A 6000-nucleotide genomic window follows, 5' to 3' on the forward strand; every position below is an offset into this window, starting at 1 on the left:
ACACAGTCCCTAGCACACACCTTCCCACTGTCCCTGCATTGGCACTGTAGCAGTGTGAAAGAGGTTTCTTACTCTTTCTTCACCTTCTTGATGGCTCTCTCTCTCAGCATTAGCCAGGGTTGCAAATGGGTCCTATGGATTCTCTTTTGGGTCTGTTGTGGGAGGGTAAAAATCACCAGAAGTGTTTGGGCTCTAGGAAACTTGAGGAAGTTGGACAGATCCCTGGGAGCAGGACAAACTTGGAAGAAGAACTGGACAGGTTGTCCCAATGATAAGTTGTCAAAAGAGAACATATTCACTAGATTCCACTTAAAGGGCAGATGGTTATTTTTCTCTGCATATAAAATGCATGGCTCAATTGTTTTGTCTGTAGAAGCCACAAAATATATAGTTGCTGGGTGAATAAATATATGACAAATCATCAACCAGTGAATAAGTTCAATCATGATCATCTTAGTTTTTAGAAATGGGCTCGGAAGTAGCTGAGCGAGGCAAACTTTTTACTTCTGAGAAGGATGTGTTACCAAACAAAGAATGGCAAGCAAGCACACTTGGGTAGGCAATCTGCCTGTTTTTATCCCTAATGCAGCACTGCCCCTTTCTCTGATGGGAGGAATTTGGGACTACAATCTACATGATTTTAAGACTGGGCTACACAAAAGGAAGGGCTATTGTTAAAATGGAAATGATTTGCTCTTATATCCCAATTAAGGCTAAACACTATATTCTGAAAATGAACCCCTGGACTTTGTATTTCTCACATAGTGATAAGAAATGGCTCTGAACAGCCTGAAACAGAATCCCAGCTTTGTCCCTTCATGTATTTGCATCTTTGAATAAATAACTTCTCTGCACCTCAGTTTCATCATCTGTCAAATTGAGAACAATAGCATCTATCCCACAGGATGAATTTAAACTACTCGGTAAAATAAGCCTGGTGCAATATAATTGCTCAATAATATAAGCCATTATTATCTTAATCAAAGTAAGCATTAACACCAAATACTCATTGATATCTACTGTACCACATTCTTAGTGTAACCAGTTACTCTAATCAACATTTCAAGGAAAGGAATCATACAACAATGTAAAAACAACACTCTGATCTGTCGGGATGTCTAATTTTAATAATTAAAATCCGTCATCACTGAATATTCCTATTCTTTTGATCTGTCATACTCCTCAGACTAAAGGAACAAAGGCTGAAATGAAGTCAAACCAAATATGAACTACAGCAACAAACAAGGATTCTAAATCCCTATGACCCACTTCTGACTCTTTCAGAGCATTTCAGAACAGTTCACGTTCACTGCTTTAAGGGCATGTTCACCCCTTCCTCCCCTATGCAACCGTATCTCATCTTAGATTTCACAGTGCTTCATTCTGTGATTTTACATGTTTTATAACACATAGGTGAGACAGGGACTACCACTGGGACAAGGGCAAATGGACTTCTAGGCTTTGGCTCATAGCCTCACAGTAGACCCCAGGAGGCTTGGTGTGTGCCACCCTCATTCAGGGACATCTGGCTTGGGGTAACACTAGACCTTTAACCTTTGCTTTTATTAGTGGTGCTGTGAGACAACTGCATATTCTCTCATTGCTGCCAAACTTCACAACACCCTGGAATATATTATTTTACTCCTAACCTTCCTTCAAACATTTCTCTAGTACCAACTTTATTATCGTCAATTTGCTGTTAAATTCTGCAGTTAAGCTTTGGTTTTACAATTAAACGACTAGATTTAGATTGTAGCTTCAGTTCGCTGCTTTATTGTTTTTGTGTTGAGCAGTACCCGTGTCACAACTGTCACCATCAAACAATGTTCTGAATGGCTTTGGCTTGGGGGAGTTGCCTTTCTTTTTTAGAAAAACATTAGACAATATTGTGGGAACACGGCTTAGTTCCTTAAAAGAACTAAGTTCCTTAGAAGAAGTAATCCTTATTGACATAATTCATAAGAAAGCATAAAAGAAATCAAAGGCCATTTCAGAATTAAGGAAAAAGAAGTTTACACAGAGTTAAAGCAAAGGCCAAGGTAAATCTCCAAGGTGATGGGGTGAGGTTGATGGATGGACACGGTGGCAGTTGGGATCATATCTGAGAGCCAAGCCTGATTTTTCCACCCCCTCCTTCTTTTCCTCCTCTTCATCCTCTTCTTCCTCCACCTCCTCTCTTTCTCTCTCAATGCCTCTCACCACCCCCTTCTTTCCCCGATCTGTGACTCTCTTGTTTCTCCCTTCTCAGTCCTCTCTCTGTTTCTCTGTTTCTTCACTCTCTCTTTCCCTTCTGTTGAAGGGGCATGTGTGGACTGAACAACTGAACCTGAACTTCAAGTATACTGTGTACATTGTCCTGAGGCTGTTCCATGTTTGCTTTGGATTTCCTTATGTCTAATTCTTTCCCATTCCTGCAGGGCCTATTTGACATTTCTTTGTGTTTTTCTACTTCCCTCCACATCATGAACTTTTACTTCCACACACAGGATAGTTCTGAGTTAACCTCTATCCTGATTTCTTTCAGGCTTCCAGTGGCCATAGATAGTTTCATATGCAATGCTTAATTTTTTTTTCTTTTTCTTTCCCCTTTTTTTTCTTCCTGCAGCACTGGTTATGGAACCCGTGCCCTCTTGCATAATGCACACTGAGCTACATACCCAGTCCATTTTAATTTTTTATTTTGAGATAGAGTCTCACTAAGTTGACCAGGTTGGGCTGTAAGCCTCCCACCTCATCTTCCAAGGAGCTGGATTACAGGTGTGTGCCACAGTACTAAGCTCTATTTCTTTTTCATAAATGGAGATTGTGTGAGCAAATCTGAGGTCTCCTTACACTTAAGGGGTCTGAAAAAGAACTCTAGGGAGTTTGCATTAATCAAGCATGGAATAACTGTGCACTGTAAAGGCAAAAAAATACTGCAATTATTTAAAATGCATCAAGTACCTGCATTTGTGTTTATAGGAAAGACAGGGAGAAAGAGAAGGCCTCATTTATTAACATTGAAGATAGCTATTGCAGACATACTGCTTCTTGCCCCAACTGTAGGCACAAAGAGAAGTCAATATACAAGGAAAGGCTCCTTACCAGACACCAAAGCTGCTGGTGTCTTGACCATAGACTTCCCAGCCTCTAGAACTATGAGCAATAAGTTTCTGTTGTTTATTAATTATCCAAAGTTGGTTTGTTATAGCAACTTGAATGGATTAAGACAGACCTTACTGTAAAAATTGATCATTAAAGTGAAACAATAAAGAATTTGCCCTAATTTTCCTGTTTGAACAGTATATCAGGGATACCAAAGAGCTCAAACTAATAAAGGAAAACTCTTCTTACCAGCAATGTTCCGGTTAATAAATGAGGAAAGAATTAGAAAAATCACCATTTTCAACCCCTAAATATTTCATCTTTTTAGATAATGACTGTTAATACATGCTAGCACAAGTATAGGAATGCAAAAGGTGCCACTGTCTGCAGATTACCTTCGGGTTACAAGAAGAGTACCTACATAGTGGGGGAGGTTCAGCTACCACCAGCGGGAGCCACTTAGCATCACATAAATGGGACCATCTGCCATTTTGTGTTTTCTGCTATAATGTAATATGGAGTAATTTTGTCCAAAATGTTGAACCAGAACCTACTAGTCTTCAGAACTAATTTCTAGTTTCTAGGAAACTTATAAAGGTAAAGGCAAAAATTAATACCATGAAGAAACAATAAGAAAAATCTAGGAGATTTTTCTTTAACAAATCAACTTAAAGAAAATAAAGGAAATTGGGAGATGACTATTTTCAATTAAATGAGGCTTAACAAGTAGATGTGCTGTGATATGATTAAAGATATGGTCTTGTGCCCTTTAAAAATTTTTGCAAAGAAGGTAAATCTCATGTTAAGTGTTCTTACCACAGAAAGGGCAGGGGCTAGGGAAAGATGAAGAAACTTCTAGAGTTGATGGAAATACTTATCACTATGATTATGGTAATGGTGCATGGTTGTACACATATGTCCAAATTCATGCAATCATGGCCATTAAATCAACACAGGTTTTCATATATCAATTGTATATTAAAGCTGTTAAAAAAGAGATACTTGAGACACTATGTTCAATTATTAGAATACATGATCATTTATTAGATCCTGTTTTGAATTTGTAGAAGATGTTTTGGAGAAAACTGGAGAATTTTGAATATCTATGGAGCGATAGATAAATTTGAGGTTGTACTCTAAATCTTGTTAGGAATGGCAATGGCATTGTCCTTATGCAAGAAATTTGTTTGTTTGTTTTTATAAGAGGCACATTATGCATTTGGAGATAAAATGTCATTTACTTTAAAATATTTTAGCCAAGATGAAACAAAATATGTTGGAAAATAAATAAAGTGTTAGTCATTATTAAAACCCAATGATAGGGATCCGAGGACTCATTATATTACTTAATTCCTTTTACTGATATAAATGTTTGAAAATGTTCAAAATGAAAAAAGCATGTAAGAATACCTGTGGGGCATGGAAATGATGAGATGACACTTTTCCCTAGGGACATTGAAATTCACAATGAGGGCAGTAAATTTGGAGTAATTCCCAATGAAATTGTGATTGTAGGTACCTGTAATTATTTGTGTATTGTTATGTTCAGGCTTCATGAAACTGTGATCAAAAAATATATATATCACAAATCAACTTTTTATTTAAAAAGAAAAATAATGTCTGCTCCTTAAAAGGAAGCTCAAATATCATAGAGTGGAATTAAATGAAAAGTACTGTGTTTTACCCACTTACTCCAAAGAGTTAATCATTTCTAATTTAGTCATTATAAATTCAGGTTCATATGACTCTTTATTAATTATTCTACCTTTGGAGGGAATTCACTGAGCCACTCTCTGGAAAGGTAAGGGACGTGGATCACTTATACCATCTTTCCTCCATTAGTGAGATTCATCTGTGATATCAGATTTAGTACTTCTGCCATTTTTTATTCTTTTAGATAGCTCATGTTGGAATGCCTCTAGTCAACATAGCTTTACTGCCAGTGTGTAACACATAGTAGGACTTCTGCCTGACTTCTTCCTTTTATTTCCCTCCCAACCCAAACCAAAGGAATGACAGAAATAATGCTTTTAAAGAAAAAATTAATAGCAATTCTAGGAAACAAGGAGGAGTACCAATAGCAGAAGGGAAAGACTGAGTAATTTCTGAAAGCCAGATGTGTCAGTCTTGGGGAATATAAGGAAGCAGTGGCCTGGTGCGGTGCAAGACTGGGTGTCGTGGACCCTAGTGGGTGGGCGAGCTTCCCGGTTGTGCCTCTACTCTTCTCCACATTGTCCTGGGTGAACCGTTGCCTGTTGTCACCATCATTGACTCCTGGTATGCATCAGGTGGCAGTGACCAGCAGAACAATTGAATGCATGAGGGCAGGGAAAGAGTTGAAAGCAATCATAGTCTTTACTTCCCCAGGTCTGGTGAGGGCTTTGCAGAAGCAACTGTAGCCAGCCCCATGTGCCCACCAGGCCCAGGGCTCAGCCTGTTTCCAATGGCTGTAGGGTCTCAGATCACCAGATGAGTGTCATGTGGTTCCTCTCAAGCAGTGTCCTGGTCTTGTCCCTCTCAATGTCTCTGAAGGTTGAGGGGTCTCCAGGCTAGCCTGGGACCACTCGTATGCCATCTTCCTCTCTCGGTCCTCTGGAAGCTCTAGACTTCTCACTGGTCCCCAAGTGGCTCCACCCCAATTAAAATGACACATGGGGAGATAGCCCAACGGGGACAAATGTGAGTGGTTGTAGTGACTGCATCTGATGTGCACGTGACTTTTCACAGTTTCTGGCAAAGGGGGAAGTCTATAAGGTCAAGAGGCTGCACAGGCTGTTGAGGATGAGTTTAGACCATGGTCATCCAGAGTCTGCTCTCCCAAATCCCTCCTCTTGGCCAATGTAATCTTCTTCTTTCTTTCTTTTTCTTTCTTTCTTTTTTTTAATACTAGGGATTGACCCCAAGAGTGCTTAACCA

This window comes from Urocitellus parryii, chromosome 4 (genome assembly GCF_045843805.1).
Source record: "Urocitellus parryii isolate mUroPar1 chromosome 4, mUroPar1.hap1, whole genome shotgun sequence".
Taxonomy (NCBI): domain Eukaryota; kingdom Metazoa; phylum Chordata; class Mammalia; order Rodentia; family Sciuridae; genus Urocitellus; species Urocitellus parryii.